Source organism: Anser brachyrhynchus (assembly GCF_964034855.1).
Source record: "Anser brachyrhynchus genome assembly, chromosome: 2".
Lineage (NCBI taxonomy): Eukaryota > Metazoa > Chordata > Aves > Anseriformes > Anatidae > Anser > Anser brachyrhynchus.
The window spans coordinates 159,439,434-159,456,859 of NC_137695.1; the positions used below are offsets into that span (position 1 = coordinate 159,439,434).

Here is a 17,426-nt window from a genome sequence, read left to right on the forward strand (position 1 = left end):
AATCGTTTCTTTTTCTTACAGTTTTTGGGGGTTTTAGGTCATTACATCTTGATGAAATCAAATGATAGGGAAACTATCATCTCCCTGTGTAAGCTGTTCAAACATGTAATTATTTTGTCTGTAAAATGAAAAGAAATGCGCATTTTGAGCTTGCATGAATCCATTTTGCCGCAGTTAAGTACCATTCTGATAGCAAAGATAAGCCATTGCAATTCTAGCGTAGCCAGGAGAGATGTGCCAGCTTTACATCACTGCAAGGGAGAAGAGGATGCTACCTTTCCCAGTGAAATGCATTCCCCTCACAAGGTTTGTTTTGACTATATTCATACTAGCCTTGGGATATAAACTGGATGTGTAAACATTTACATTCAATAAATCAGTCGGTGAAAGCTAGTTTAAGCACTTTCTTTACACAAAGTGCATCTACTTATTAACTCAAAACATATTATGCAATGACTATAACATGCCTCAGGTGCACTTTAAAATATATATGTACTTTTTTTTCATGCTCTTCTATTTATTACATATAGCAATTACTGATATTTTGTAACTGTGGGTGCCTGATGCATTTCAATATAATTTATAAACAGCTAATAAAACTAAAAGGTTTATGGAGGCTGCCTGGGAGGAATCTGAGGTCTAACAACTGCTTTCAGTCAGCTGATCGCCAGGAGAAGACAAACAGTGCAGTTTGATGAGTCATTAAGAAGCAATTTTGCATAGACGCAGCTTGATTATATAAGCACAAGTAATTTCAGCTTGTATTTTCAGCCTTTCTGCTTGGTGTCCAAGGAAGACAGCATCAAGAAAGAAAAACTGTTTCCACTTTATCAGGGGAAAATGGCAGATTTCCCAGTGCAGAGGATCTTGCACCATCGCAGATACCGCATCTCACTCAAAACTCATCCCTTGGAACCTGAATGTTTCCTAAACTCTCCTTAAACATCTGGCAGAAAATACTTTGGTCTTCCTAGGCAGGAAAGCCAAGAAGTGGAAATGCTGTATTTTGTTCTACGTGGGATATCCACAGCATCAGTGCAGTGCTGAGCAGAGATCTCCGTGTTTGGGGGTGCTGAGCCCCATCAGACTGAAGCTGTATTCAAAGTATTTGAGCTTCCCATCTATGTCGTGTGTGCAGCCCTGCAACAAGTGCCCTTGAGACTCATTTCTTGGAGCCCCAGGTGGTTTTATCAGCTTGTTTATGCTCAGCTGGATCATTTGCAGTGTTTCATGCTGATCTTCAGTAAAACAGCCTTCTTAAAAGAGGATTGGTAGATTCAGGCAGGTACGTACGTTGTCCATGCATTTAATGCCTTTGTAGAAGGATGGTTATTGAGGTGACCTGTCTTCATGGACACTCTGACTCTGAACTGGGAAAAGTAGTATTTCCTTCCCACCTGAGGGCCCTGACAGAGCAGCTGCAAGAAAGTAAATTGCTCTCATGTCAAGAGAAAGGTGGGACAATCCCAAGGACTGACTCACAAATGGTTAATAAGAGAGACATTTCAATAGCAGGAATTTCTTCCACCATCCTGAACTTTCGTCTTGTCACTATTTTTTCTTCTCATCTGTCTTTGTTTTCCAGTCACCCAGAGAAGAAGACATTCACCCTTCATTGGTCAGGAACGGAGAACGTGGCAGAGGGGCAGCATGAAATACACGGTGAGCTCTCCTGGACCAGTTGTTGCAGATGGGAGTTAGCCAACCTTGGGATAAACAAGCAGCCCAGATTCTTCAGCCTAGGTGAAAGAGCAACACAAACATGCCCACTTGTGTCCCGCTGGGGAATAGACAAGCAATTCTCATTCCCTGAGTGCATGCTGGAGCAGATGCCTGCTCCTTTGAAGCCACTGGTTGACGTCAGTGGAGCCAGGCTATCACTTTGTGGATGTGGTAGTTTGAAAACAAAGCGTGGCCAAAGCGTCAACAACTCCTTTGATGGTTCGATTGATTTAAGGCAGTATACACATACACACACTTAAATTCATGCACATAGAAAGGTGACGAAAAAGCAGCAAATGTCTCTTGATTACTGAATAACGCATGCTGTACTTTCAAATACAAAATCAGATTATTTTGTTCTGCATTCAGGTTTCAAGCTGAGAAAGAAACCACCTATTTCTTTCTTCCTAATCTGGCTTTTAAGTATATTGAAGTGGAAGTTTAAAGTGTGAACTTTCTTTTCCCTTTTTTCTGTGGTGTGAAGGAAACTGCTTCTGACACATCCTGTGACTTCTGTTGATCGGTGATGAATGGTACTTAGACCATCCAATAATTTCAATTCATCCAGGTTTTTACTTGTTTCAGAGGAGCCAAGTTATAATGAATGTGTATTGAGGTTCCCAGCAATACCACCATCAAATTAATTATCAAAAACATTTTAAAAGGTATTTGGCCTTTGCAATGACACTATCAACAGAAGCTGCCATTCTTTGCCAAGGAGTAGAGAGGGGCCAGAAGGACAGGGAAAGTGCTGGAAACTGTCCATATCTTCCGCTGTCACAGTCCTTACTTGATGAATATGAATTACCCTGCAAAGACTCAGGCACATTACTGATTTACTGCTACTTATGAATCAAGTGAGGAACTGTGGCAGTCTGTGTGCAGCCTCATAGGCAATAGCAATCATGATGTAGTTCACCGTAGCTTATCCTATAGAGGATGGCCATAATTTGTATTGGCATTCCTAACAAGGTATCTTCAATGCCTTCTTTGTGACTCTGGTGGATAATTTTGAGCAATGCAAGGCCTGGATTAACATAACAGCATATCTCTTCTGTTTAGGCACTTGTGAAACTTCATCAGGAGTCAACTGATGGACTCCATTCAACTGGAGTCCATCAGAATGATATCTATTTTGAAATTCCATCCAGTTTGAGCATGTGAAAAGGAAGAAATGCCTGAAATACCTTACTGTCTGCTTAATCCTGGACAGACATGGGATGTTCTCACAACTAGTAATTTCAATCCATGTATCTCTAACAAAGAAAAGCTGTTCCACGTTGCTCTTCTTCCCCTAGCCTTTGAACATCCTGGAATTTGCATTTGGCCTTACAAGCTAAGAAAGTGTTATTAATCTCCTCTTACCGTTAAGAAACTGAGTCATGGATGAAAGGTAAGATTAATCTCCATAATTTCATGTGTCTGTAAATTAGTTGTCTCGATTTGACTAATTATTCTTATTCTCATTAAACTTAAAGACAATCCAATAAATGAAATGAATGGAGTTTAGGGCATGAATCACCTGATGATGTACATGTCTACTCCAGGATGTGATAAAACTCTGTAATCCACTGAATGTCATTCACTTGTCCAGGCACAAACATTCAGTCAAGTTTTAGACAATTGAGGATATCTAAGACATCTACGCATTGCTGGTTGATAGGACAAAAAAACAACAGGAGATCCATTGCTTCGTAGAACCCATGCAGGACACTTCAAGACACATAAAATAATTACAGGAACCTACAATCAGGCCAGCAAACTGACTCAATAGACCATTTCCACTGTGATGGCAAAGACAGCCCTGAGTGGTTAGCTCAAACATACATTAAAATTCCCAGATTTTTCCAACCTAAAAATCTTTCCTAAGATTAACTACAGTACCAAAGGAACTGCAACCATGTCTCCTAGCACTGAGAATAATAAGCTATTTATTGGTCCATTTGATACTTGAAGGGTCTCTGAAAGGACACATATACATCTGAAAAAGGAATTGCCCATCCCTTAGCCACTTGTTGTGATGCTGGCTTCAGGAAGACCTCAAGAGCAAAACTGCTTGAAATCCTCCAGCTTTCTGGCAGGATGTCACTCTGTATGTGCTGACACAAGGCTCTTGGATAGCTGTTTATTTGTTTTATTTATTAAGTAAATGATTTCTATGCATGACATCTGGAAACACGTCATAAATAAATCACAGCAGAGCCTTAAATTTAACTGCTGTTGACAGACTGCCATACAAGCATCCCTCAGCCGTCCCTGCACTGCCACAGCTTACCTCCGTAAATAACACCCCGAGCTTACTGCCAGTGCCAAAGGACAGACGAGTTGCAATACTTTCTGAGGAAAGTCAAGCACAGGAACAGGAGACTCTGTTTTGCTTGGGGATTGAACAGATGACCTCTTAAGACACCTCCCATCCTTTCGGGCCTGTCTTCCAAATGGTGTTGGGCAAGGCTCTGAAAGTGGGCTTTTCAGGTGGTGAGTGTTCCCTAAGCAGCTAAAATCTTTTATGACCTAGAGCACAAAATCTAAATCCACACATAAGGTCAGGTTCGGGCCAGGTCCAGAATGAAGACCAGACTCACCCACTCTCCATCCACATGGACAGGATTATTTAATAATTGGAATCAGAGAGCTTTCCAGATAGGAGAGAGCTTGAATATTTTCAGTACCAGAAAATGAGCCCAAGCTTTCATGCCCATGGTCTGGATGAACCAACTGCAAGTGAGTTCATCCCAAGCTTCATTTCACAAGAACAGTTCAGGTGATATTTTCAAAGCATAAAAATAAATTCTGTGTCTTATTGTATTTTTGGAGTTGTCCATTTCATGTTTTCTTTGCCTTCAGAAGCTAAAAGTCTCCTAGAAAATTTCTGGATATGAGTTGGGTGAAAGAAGTTTGTACACAGTCACCCTGATTTTCAGGATGAAGAAGTTTTATGTTAGGACATTTTGTGCCAGTGAGCCAGAGAACGGAGCTGGAAACTTTTAGCGGAGCAGCCTAGATGTAACCTCTGAAGCTGAGCAACTGCAGGATGAAAACACAAATACATAGATGAAAAATAACATTATAGTCAGGCTTAAATCTTCTCTCAAGACTCTTCCTTGCCTCACAGTGGAGCCCAGAAAAATCGTAAGGCGGGTGAGCAGTTTTAAAAAAAAAAAAAAAAAAGTGAGTTTCCAAAAGAGCCTTTTTTTTGATACTCACTGGGCAAATTCTTCAGATGTTCCTGGTAGGTACAACATGACATATCCAGCACTAGAAGGTGGGACACCTCATCTGAAGCACAAGGCTACCAACACCACAGACACGGTAACTAAGAACACTTCATGTCTGCACTGAGAAGACTCAAAATACTTACCTTGAAAAAATTTATAGGCCAAATGGCCTCCTGCATTTCACCTGTAAGTGCAGCAGAAGAACTGGGTGAGAAAAGGAGTGCTCATGTCAGTGTACACTAGAATTATATATGGGCTGGAGTCCTGAATCTACTGACTCTAGGCTTTGTGGGACAGACAGTCGTGGCAGGATTTGGGAGCTTCAACATGCCCTAATAATTCATTAGGATACATGTTCTGGCCCTCTCATGGTCATACCTTTTTTTCTGGGATTGCTGCTGTGTGACTTGTCCCCTTTCCACTAACTCTCCTCTCCCTGGGCTGTACCCCCAGGGAGGCATTGCTCATTGCTGAGCTCATTATGTTCAGGTATAGTTCAATAGGCTCAATAATTAATGACCCTCTGAGGAACCAGGACTGCAGTCAGACTGAGGCTCCTAGTCAGCACGGGAGTATCAGGGCTTGAAGTGAAAGAACTTGTAATTAATGTCCTCTAAAATACGCAAATGAGATTTCCTTGCCCTTAGACCAAAGGTAACTGAATTAGTCAAATAAAAAGGGAAAAAGAACAGGAGACAATGTTTAAATTAGAGAAAAGAGCAGGAATGATGCTTTTATTCCACAGTAATTTGGATTGCAAATCCGCTCTCCCTTGGACCAATGAGCACTTATGTCCGCTCAGCTGCCTAATTTGTGCTTGGCTCAAAGGCGAAAGTTTTGTTTAATTTTTTTTTTCCTCTACAACTCAGGAAGTCAGGAACAGAAACAGCTCTGGGAAGAAACAGCCAGGTTCAGAAGGCAAAGCAAGACAACACAACAGCAATCAGTAAGGTCATCTCTGAAAGCAAATAGGAACTCCTGGGACTCTCTTGATGAGGTGGTTCAGGGAAAATCTTTGGGTATAGGTTAAAAATTGGCTTTTACAACTGAACTAAATTGCCTTTGCTCCCAAGTCCTTTCAGGAGGATGAAGAATGAAGTAAGTAATTGTCTGTGCAGGAAAGCAAAGAGGTTGGATGTATATTAAAGCCACTGAAAAGCCAGAGAGTGCATTTAGAGATACAGAAATAAAGACTGAGAAAGGAAGAGAAGGATGTAATGTCCACACAGGAGGTCCATGAAGAATGAAATCAGACCTCTCTTACATCATTGCATTACCATCACTGGTTTCATCTTCCACATCTTCAGAAGTCTGCAAAACTGCTGACTTACTCTGCTAAGAATAGGCCTCAACCAGATGCATCAGAGTTAGGCCAGAGGACCTCAGACCTGCAAATTCATCCTACATTTGGCCATTTTCCTCGCCAGCTTTTGAAACAGTAAATAGCTCAATAAATGATAGTATGGCCCTATGTTAAAGCTTGTAGTGTTCTTCAGCAGGTAGGGCTGGATGGTCCTGGCCATTAGGATGGGTTTCTTCTGCCCAGATGTTGAGATATCCACCCAAATAAATGACCAGAACTTTCTTGTATAAAAAATGGAGACAGTTAAACACGTTTTAGGAAATGACGTGCTTCATCCTTGGGAAGTCATCTAAACTGGGGAAGATGAGTCTATAAAATGGTTTAAAAGCCTAAGTGAGGGCAAATTAATGGAGTTATTTTCTGTCTGTCTCTAATACTGAATGAAGGAACATTGCATACTTTGAAGAAATGTGCTGGTCTTCACCTGTTGGTAACCATCCCGGTTTCTCTCATTCATTAGGCAAAGTAGGTCCACAAGTCTCTCCTAGGAAATTTTCCTCATTCTTTTGCACTTATAGGTGATACATCTGTTCAGAAACCTCAAATCTTCAAACCATGAGGCAGGACAGACTGCTGAAGAGGGCTCGGTCTAGGACCTGACAAGCCTGGTTTTATCCTCAGATCTATCAAGCTAATCTGTTGCAAGATTTTCCTCAAATCACCTACATTCTCCATAAAACTGTTCTCCCCTGTCTAAAAGAAAAGATTTTTTTTTTTTTTTCCAGAGGATCCAAATAGCAATGCATATTTACTCCCACAACGGCTTTTCTACAAGCCCATTTTATGTGGTGTGTTTCAAAGGACTTTCTGCACAGCTCACTCTGCCTGGCTTGCCCACTAGGTGTCATGAAACCATGAGCTCTTACAGCAGTGGGCGAAGGGGACTTTTAGCTGTTTTGTAGCAAATTGCTGGAGTTCCTCCCTGGCCATCTGCTTTCTGTAGGTAGCCCACTCAGTCGGGAACTGTGAGCAAAAGCATCAGCTGCTGCCAGCACCGGCCTATTTTCGGCTCCAAGGAATCACGACTGTTGGCTGCGCTGCCAGGAACAGAAATGCTTGGCATTTGCTGTGTGACAGTGGGTGAAGGAGCAAACCCAGTCTGAATTTCAGCTGACCCACCATTAAATGTGGACAGTCCTGTATCCCTTCCAAGTCCCCATACCTGCTGCAGGAAGAAATTTCCCCCCCTTGTCTGCAAACTGCTTGAAGATTCAAGTGTGCTGGAAATAAAAAAAGGTTGTGCTTGGTGCAGGTGGAGAAACTGCTACCTTCTTGGAAAGGCACGTTTGACTCAGAGAGAAAATAAAATGGTGAGTTTGGAGGCTCTGGGGGTGACTCATACCCAGATCAAGAGATGCAGGCTCTGTACAGCTTCATACACAAAGGTTTCCAAAGTCTGAGTGCTCCTTAATAGGCTTTGGATGCTTCCCTTTATTTTCAGAACTGCCCTTTCATTTTTCTTCAATTCTTCATGTGATTAGCTATCATTTATCCACTTACCTCTGTTCTTTTCTAAATAGCTCTCTTCTCTTTTGGCTGACCTTCAGTCAGGGGGGTTCAAGTGTGTGCAGGATGATTCGCTTCAGTTGCTTGACATAAGATAAAATGATCATTAGCACAGATTTTTGCTTATTTCCAAGGGCTCATTTTATTTCTTCCCTTGCAATGGAAAGGAGAGGGAGAGGATTCAATTTTTTATTTTTTTTCCCTCTTCTGAGGGGGTTCCCAGATGAGGTTAATGAAGTTGCCTTCCACAGGGGTGAGCTTTGTTAAGGTGAGAGCTGATTTTGTGAAGATTTGGACATCCCAATACAAGACAGAGTGCCAAGGGATAACCTGGCACCACAGCAGGACACTTTCATTGCCCTCCGTCATGCTGCATTGCCATGCAATGGTGCACCTGGACACCTTGCTCCCTTAAGCAAGGTCACTTGGTTGGGATGGTCATCTTCCAGAGACCATGTCACATGAATTGAAGAGCAACCCCATGTTTCTGGACACATCTGATTCATGCTAATAAGTCACAAAACGTATGTGTTTTTTCTGGTCCAACAGCTTGGCAGACACAAATTCTTCCATACTTCACCTTTCACTATTGGAAGCAAAATCCTCAGGATGTTTTACAAAGGATTCTCCTTGCCAACTTTTCTGTTCATGCTTTGGCTTACCTTGTAAGTTATCTCAGGCCAGAAATGAGTCCCAGAAGGCACTAGGGACATGCCCCTTGATTGAAGAGTGAAAAGGAGTGTGAGAGTTTGGCCATATGAACCCAATCTTTGTTAAGGCAGTTTGCTTCAGGGACAGAAAACAGATGCTAGTTCAATTTATTTGCTCTTATAGAACTTGTCCTGCAGTGCAGATATTCACCAACAGAGGAAGAGAAGCAAAGACAGAAGAGCAGATATGTCCTAGGGCAGAGAATGCCAGGCAGAAGCAAGTCCTACATCCCTTGCTGCATGGTTAGCTTAGGGACATGGTTTAATGGTGGACTTGGCAGTGCTAGGTTAAGGGTTGGACCAGATGATCTTAGAGGTCTTTACCAACCTAAATGATTTTGTGATTCTATGGCTGTGAGATCATTATGAAACCACACTTCTGAGAGGCTGTGCAAAACTCGTCCTGTTTTCAAGGTGAAAGCCCAGCCTTCAAGAGGAATCACCTGCAGCCCTGTTCCTACATCCCAGAGAAGCCCAGGAGACCTCTGCAGACAGATCCTGCCATCCCTGCAGATCTTGCCTCTGGGAAGAAAGAGCTGGTCATCAGGAACCCAGTGGATGTGATGATTTGGGGTGAGCACCTGCAGGCAGCACAGATGAGGCTGCTCCTCCCAAATCAGCATCAGACCGGGCATCTCCCCTTCTGCCTTGCATCCCTGCACACCCTGCTGGCACCCTAGTCCTTCCCGAGTTGATTTCCCCTGTTTTATCTGCATTGAAGCCAGGAGAGGGCAGCAACGCTCATAGACAGAGAAGCCAGAGACTGCTGTCCCCCTCTGCTCCTGCTCTCGATGTCTGGCAGAGGCATCCTAACACCCTGACCAGGTCCATACAGCCAGGAGCATACGCAGACATCTCTGACACTTCTGGCTCAGGCAGAGCCATGTGGTAGAAAAGCTCTTTATTGCAAAGGGAAGCTTCTTCTCTGTGGCTTGTTGCACACACAGCTGTGATTTTAAACTCCATCCAACATCACAGGCTGTACCCAAGCCGCCTCTCCCCTGTGCTTCCCCGCAGATAAATGTCTTACAGAATTAAAAATGCTGCTTCTCCCTCCGAAAAATCAGAAATGAAAAATAAGGGAACCTAATGAAAGAAATTCTTTCTCTAAATTAACTAATTAGAGTCACATATCTCAGCCCCACAGTGGGAGCGTGAATTAAATGTGGCTGAAGACATCCGTAAGAGCTACAGCAAGGATGAGCTGCTCAGGAAAAGCCCTTTGCCCTATCATCTCTGTAATGACTTCCTGTGGTTCATTCATTATTGGTTTTCCAGTTGCAGCTCAGCAGCTTGGTTGAAGAGATTTCCTTTGTAGAAATAGGATATTTTCCATCAGAAAAGTTAGTCTGGGGATCAGCACACAGCTGTGTTATGCTGATGAAACTTTTGGGGCCCCTATGCAAGTGCAGATATGCCACAGGGTCATGGTGCTATCCATAGGGACCTGGACAGGCTGGAGAAAGGGGCTGACAAGAACCTCATGTGGTCCAACAAGGAGAACTGCAAGGTCCTGCAGCTGGGGAGGAATAACCCAGGCACCAGGACATGCTGGGGGCCACCCAGCTGGGAAGCAGCCTGGTAGAAAAGGACTTGGGCATCCCTGTGGACACCAAGTTGAACATGAGCCAGCAATGTGCCCTTGTCACTAAGGCTAACTGTGTCCTGGGCTGCATTAGCCAAGCTGTTGCCAGAAAGTCAAAGGGGCTGATCCTTCCCCTCTACTCACTTCCCCTCTACTCAACACTGGTGATACCTATCATGTAAAACCTCCTTCTGAGTTCATAACTCACCCAACTTAACAGACATCAGAGGTTTCCCTACCCCTTCTCCTTTGTCTAGTGAAGATGAGCCGAAGTGGCATTTGCTTTCATGTTCAAGCAAGAGAAATCCATGGGCATAAATCCTGAGCCATGGGCCTGTGCCAATCCACAGGCGGGCAAGGTGAGAGGGAAATGGCAAATGCCTCATTGATTTCAGAACTGCTACACGATCCTGCCTGGGAGCATGTGAAGCTGTTAAAAAAAATGGGGAAAAAAAAAAAAAAAAGTAATGCCTTAAAAGAACGCTGCGTTGATGGAAGTTGGCAGGTTGCTTTGTGCAGGCTGTTTATTCTCATGCAAAGCAATCCAAATGCAGACCGGTTACCCAATGGAAACTCCTTGGCATTGTGTACACTGCTCTGAGTCTCACGTGGTGCATTCCTCGCCAGCTGGAGCTCTGCAAAACACCTTTCTTAGTCACCGGTGCCCACCCACATCCAGATGCCACCAGCCCTCAAAGTGCAGGGGAGCAGGGACTGACCAGCACACCTTTCAAGCCATCAGCAAGAGGTCCTGATTTGCCCTCCTGCTCTTTGTCTCTGTATCTGTCTTTAAGCTTATAAAAGGCAAAAAGAACATTATTTTGCTAGGAAATTGGGACTAAATTCCCTGGTATTCGATTCCCTTCCCTGGTGGTGTTTTTTCCCATGACAAGGTCATGTTGTTAAGGTTATTTCCCCATAATGGACAGTAATGAAATGTGCTTTGCATCCGTCAAAAGCACAATGCTGTGCACTCATCGTATCAAGCATGAGTGAACCTTCTCTGTCTCTCAGCATGGCCCATTAACCAGGGCTCAGGACCGCATGAGCCACAGCTGCGTAACAGCTTTTCATCAGCCAGGAGTGTGGGTAGAGGCAGATGATGGTTACAGACACCATGAACTTATTTTCCTTATATCCCTTTTGAAGGGATAAGGGAAGTTCTTTAGCAGAATAAAATTATTAAGGATGTCAAAATTTCCTCTATGATGATGTCTATATATATATAAATAGAATAGCTATAAATCCTGTACAATGGCTTATATATATATATATGTAATAACATGCCTCACTAATCAGGTGAGAGATGAGGGAGGCCCCAGGCTGGATCAGACCACCAGGTCAAACAACCTCCAGACCTTCAGCCATGCCCCTAGAGCTCCTCAGCACCTCAAGTATTCTTTTTTTTTGCATCCCAGTCCCTCTTTTTTGCCTCTGCTTTGGGGATGAAATCCTCAGCGTGGCTGTACTTAATTATTAGCCCTCTTAGGTCCTGCCTTAGGTTCCCTTCTCTAAATATCACCTTGGCTAACCTCTCCTTGAACCAGCCTGTGAAGACCCTTACTTGTGCCTAAGACCACACACTAGCTTGTTACATGTGAAACTCCTTAAAATAATGACTATGAAAGGGAATATTTATTTTGCATGCCTATTTCTCTCTCAGATACAATTTGTTAGCCAGGCAGTCAGGACAGCCTTGTTGCTATCACAGATTTATCACTTACCTTGATTTCACTTTCTCTGGGAATAAAACCTCCTCTCATTTCATTTGCAACTGAATTTTCTCAGCCCTTTTCTGGTCCCAGCTAAACCCCTCTGTTCCCCTCCTGCCTCTTTTGATTCCAACAGCCGACCTTCTTCAGAGCTTCTCTGGGGAGCTGCTCCCTCCTGCACTGAGATTTAGATGAGAGAAAAACCGCATCTCTTCACACAGGCATCAGCTCCCGCATATGTCAGTGTCAATTCATCCAAATGCTCTTGGACAAATTCCAGCATTTCATGTAAGGGGAACAAAAAACAAAACAAAACGAAACAAAACAAAAAAGTAAGGAGGTGGCAGAAGTAGAAGGAAATGCTAGAACTGATTCTCTTCTCTTCTCTTCTCTTCTCTTCTCTTCTCTTCTCTTCTCTTCTCTTCTCTTCTCTTCTCTTCTCTTCTCTTCTCTTCTCTTCTCTTCTCTTCTCTTCTCTCTTCTCTTCTCTTCTCTTCTCTTCTCTTCTCTTCTCTTCTCTTCTCTTCTCTTCTCTTCTCTTCTCTTCTCTTCTCTTCTCTTCTCTTCTCTTCTCTTCTCTTCTCTTCTCTTCTCTTCTCTTCTCTTCTCTTCTCTCCTCTCCTCTCCTCTCCTCTCCTCTCCTCTCCTCTCCTCTCCTCTCCTCTCCTCTCCTCTCCTCTCTTCTTTTTCTCTTTCTTTTCTTTTTTTTTCTTTTATTATTATTATTGTTTTAATTTAAGTTTAATCACATAGTTTTGGTTTCAGTGGTTAATCCCATGCAAACCTAATGGTTAATTTCATGAATCTCATGTGCTGCTTAGAGATGGGTAAACAGAGAACTGTCAGCATTATGATTGCCTTGCAAAACTCTTATCATTGGCTTTATCACCAGTTTCATTAATTATTTTTTTTTAAATAAAAAAAATGTTAAAGCTGTTCCTTGCTGACCAGCTGGACTGTGGTGGAGAGCCCTGCCTGCCCAAGAAAGGGCTCCACAAGCCTAAAGTACACTCTTGATGGCAGGCAACTTGTTGTTCCCACATTAATCCCAGTGAAATGCAGGGGAATGGAGCACACAAGAAGGAGTCCTCTTCGAACCTGAACAAGGCAACAAGGCAAAAATGCAGCAGCTGCAGCAATCAAACTCAGAACACTCTTTATTTTTCTCTTTTCCTATGTCCCTCATGCATCTGTGATTTCTTCTCTTTTATACTGCAAATTCTTTGAGATGAGTTTTTTTTTTTTTTTTTTTTTTTTAATTGCTAGTCTTTTATACAGCAGCATAGTAATTGTTGGTAGTGGAAATGCTATCCTCGTATCCCAGAGCAAGTATCAACAGCATCTCTCTTCTGTTTCTCTGGGTTAGTCGTATGAAATGAACTGAGACAATTTATCAACTTTTGAAGTCTCCAAAAAAACATCCAGCATCCTTCCATATCCTCTTGCTTCCTCCCATTTCTCTTACAGCCTCCTTTGAACTGGCAGTGGGGCTCTCCATATCACTCAGTCATCACCCTGATTTCACTGAACTGCTAGAAAAACTGGCTCATAAGAAGAACGAAATGTTTTCCTGACAGTTATGTTTATGATAACATAAATCATGCTGAAGGTTTCCTTTCTAATATAAGGGACAACCAGTGTTCATCTGGCTATCTACTGCTTCTCAGATGAAAGATGGTAGCCAGCTGAGAAGTGGACACTTTTAAACAGTTCTCAGGGGCACAATCTCCTTTCTGGTCATACCCTATCATCATTTCAATCAAACCCCAAGTCTGGGGTTTCTTTCACCTTTCATTTTAATAACAAATAGCAGGTTCTTCAGATCTGAGGGGAACCCCATATACCCCCACGACAAAGAGGGGAATCCAGCAAACAGCGATGCTTACTGCTGCATAAAGGGAGCAGGAAATCAGTTTGTCTTGAAAGGCAAGGAAACTGGACTGGATGAACCTCCCCTACATCACTCATTATCTTTACTTTCTTAAGAAATTCAGTACAGCAGCACTTTGTGCAGTCTGACACACACATGCAATCAGCTAGCACTACCAAAGAACCTGTTCTGAGAAGGAAAAGGGAATAGTCCAGAGCTGATATCAGAATAATGTTGAATTTTGAGCTTTGAGATCAAAGTAACAGTCTTCATTTAAGCCAGACATTACTTTGTGGAAGGAGAGATTATTGACTCCTTGCAAGATCCTAAATCCAACTGCACATACAGTGGAAAACACAAAGGCTATCTTTATGTCATGGTCAGGCTATGCCAGGAATACTTTTGTCCCTGCCTTACTTGATCACACATCAAGATACACTGCACCCACCTAGTTTCAAAGAGCAATTCATTGTTCCTTTCTTGCAGACATCTGCCCCCAACTGCCCTTTGCCAAGCATCACCCATGCCCTAAGCCTTGTCTCCAATTCTTTGCCACAGCCTTCTCAAAATCATATGCTCTGATGTAAGCAGCAAGGAGATTCTTCTCTGAAAACTGCTACTGAACAGAAAGGGCTGTGTGTGCCAGTGTCATCTGACTCCCACTGTGGAATTATGCTAGTTCTGCACATCAAAATACCAGGCAAGTATTGGTAAACTGCAGAGAATAGTGTAGAACAACTAGAAGTATTTAAAAAGTCAGTAGGGAGATGAGATTAAAAGGAAACAATATGCACAATTTGTCTAATCTATGACTAAGGGGACCAGAACTGTCTACGAGCACTTGCAAAATGTAAAAACAACAAAGAATGGGAAAGATTTGTTTAGAATGGAACAAAAAGTATTATTAGGAGCAGTGGGAAGTGGAAGAAAGCAGAGCATGAATTGCTTAAGATTTTAATATATTCTGCTGTAGACATTCATATTATATAATGGTCTTTTTAAATACTAAATCTTTTTGTGGAGAACTCTGACCTTTTCCAGAAATATCTATTTTTTGCGGAATTTCTTATCATAATTCATCTTTTTTTTTTCTTTTTCTTTTTTTTTTTTAATAGAAGTGGTAAAAAAGAGTTCTGGCTTTTGGTGGCTGACTTGGAAAATGACGCCATCTGTAGTCTCATTTTTAATAAAAAGTATCACATGGTAGAAGACTTATGGCTGGAGACTATCTGGTATCTGGGTTCCTAGAAAAGCAAGAGGGCTCCAAGAGCTCATCTGGAGACACTGGATCCATTTTAGAGACAGGTCAGAAACAGATCACGAAGGCCAAACCCTGGGAGGTTCATGACATGGAAGGAAACTGGTTGAGCTCCTGAGAGCAACCTTCACTACAAGAAAGGTTATCCTCCCAAATCTTTGTATTCCGTCTCTCTTTCTCTCTCTCTCTCTCTCTCTCTTTTTTTTTTTTTTTTTTTTTTTTCTCTATATATAGGGAACTGGTGCCATTTACACAGACTTTTACAGGAAGCTGGTACCATAGTTGCCAAGTCTGGGTTGTGGGAGGCTGGGTAGGATGATACTTATTTTGCAGTGGTATGAGGTGGGAAGTTCCCCCCAAAAGCTGATGCAGAGTGTTCCAGAAAGATTTCTGAAGGCTTTAAGGAAGAACTAAATATCTGTATAAATAGGTAGAAAGGTAGACAGATGGGAAGACAGGTAGAGAGGGAGGTAAATAGACAGACAGATATTGAGACAGACAGACAGACTATGCCTGTTCCCACACCTTTTACATGGACACCATCTTGAAATGTTTCACAGGAAAAGCTGATTTTTTTCTGAATAGCTTTAAGATTTGGATTCACAGAATTATTTTATTATTTTATTTTGTTTTTCCTGAAGTCAGAACAATCTCAGCTGCTGATTCCTGCAGCAAACCACCACTTTTACTTGAGTCAAAATACTCTGAAAGAAGTTTTCCTTCTTGACCAAAAGACTTCAGGAGAGATTTTTATCCAAAGGAATTTCAGTTAATGGTCTGTCTTTCTTCCTTAAAAAGATGTAGATAGCTTGTGGCTCTAACATGTTCATCTCAAAACTTAAAACACTGGACATTGAGATAATACTTGCAAATATGTTGCCCAGGCAGTCAGATCTCTGTTGTGACCATAAGGCCTGCTCTTGTTTCCCTGAAGACAGTGAAAACTTCTTTAAACCACATGGAAATTAATAAGGTTCCTTCCTGCAAAATAATAGTCATCCAGTAGGTAACTACAAATAATGCTGAAGGGGGTAATCATGCCTGTCCACAAATGCATCTCTTGCAATGAAAACATTGCAAGGTAAGCCTGGCACATAATCAGGGCTGTCTCCCACTCTTCAGTTCTCTTCTACGGATCCTGGAGTAAATCCCAGCAGAGAATATGTTTCTGTGATCTCTGTCCTCTGCTCTGGGACAGGATTTGATAGATTCTTCACTGGAAGCCCAGTCCAAGTTTAGGAAAAACCACGTCTCTGCTGTAGTGTACTAACTGACATTTTCCCAATGTTTCCCCCCAGCCATGTGATGGAACTTAGATTTAGGCTGGATTTGATTTATATCAACCTTTCCACCAGCCTGTGGTGGGAGCAATCCAAACTACCCCATCATCCCACCTCCACACAAATGTATGTGTTACATCATAACTAAAGGCAACTGGTTTTTACATGTTGTGTTTGTATATGCCATCAAAGGAGAGGGTATACATGTACAATCCCATCATAGGGATTTATATGCATATGCAGTCTCATGGTATGTCTAGATGTGACTCTTTTTGTCCTGAAAACATGCCTGTTTTTCTAATCAATGTGACTATACTCACATGAGCAGGAAGTCTTTGGGGTTAGGGAAGGTATCCCAAATTTTAGGAATTTACAATGCAGGTATTTCTGTTTGAACCAGTTGCCCAGTCAGTTAAGGAGAGTTTATACAGTCTGTTCGAGCCTCTCTGCCTTATAGGACCTTTTCCCTCAGCCCTTCGTGGTGGTATCCAGACAAATCACATCCCACACGTACTGACTAATTACCATCCTTTGCCCAATTACCACATACCAACCCTCCAAGCAAAAGCAAAACATCTGCACCCACTGAAATGATGCCCATGAGCTGAATCCAGAATGTGTGTCCTGTTTCCTGTTCAACTTGTAGTAAATCTGTACTAGTCAGAGCTGTGCTTTCCTCTTCAAGCACATAATCAAACCAGAGCTGACAATAAACACACCCAACTCTGTTTCAGCTAACGCAGCCCCGTGAAACACAGTGTGGAGCACGGGAGCTGACACAAGAAAGCCAAAGTGATTTCAGTCCCAAGGTTTATTATATGCCCTGCTTAATTGCTTATAATTCACGAGAGGAAAATAATCATTTATCCTTTCTTTCTTAATTGCACACAAGTATTAAGAATTCAACCACATTTTCTCCCCTTTCAATCTTTGGGCCCAACTGTTATTATGACAGGGCTTTTTCAGTATTATTCTGCTATTGATTTGCATGGTGGATGGTTTATATTGCTAATTAGCATCTATTAAAGCTGCTATCTCATTCAAGCCTTGATGAATGGAGATGAAACGGAGAAGGCATCGGAATAAATCAGAACATGAGAAACTGAGCTCTCTTTCACTGTCACTGGGAAACATCTCAGAGTTTAACCTGAATACGCATATATGTGTGCCTGTGAATATTATACATGTACCTAGTATCATTG

The 17,426-nt window shown here is 42.2% G+C and overlaps 1 long non-coding RNA gene across 1 annotated transcript in view; it reads left to right on the plus strand.

Moving 5' to 3' along the window:
- The first annotated feature begins 250 nt into the window (after nt 1-250).
- The window catches only part of LOC308190247, a 52,693-nt gene continuing 35,517 nt past the window's right edge, over nt 251-17,426 (plus strand). Inside the window, exons 1-4 of the long non-coding RNA XR_013947029.1 lie at nt 251-306; nt 772-1,285; nt 1,586-1,662; nt 3,021-3,115. This is a non-coding gene — a long non-coding RNA (uncharacterized lncRNA). The remainder of the gene's footprint in view (nt 307-771; nt 1,286-1,585; nt 1,663-3,020; nt 3,116-17,426) is intronic.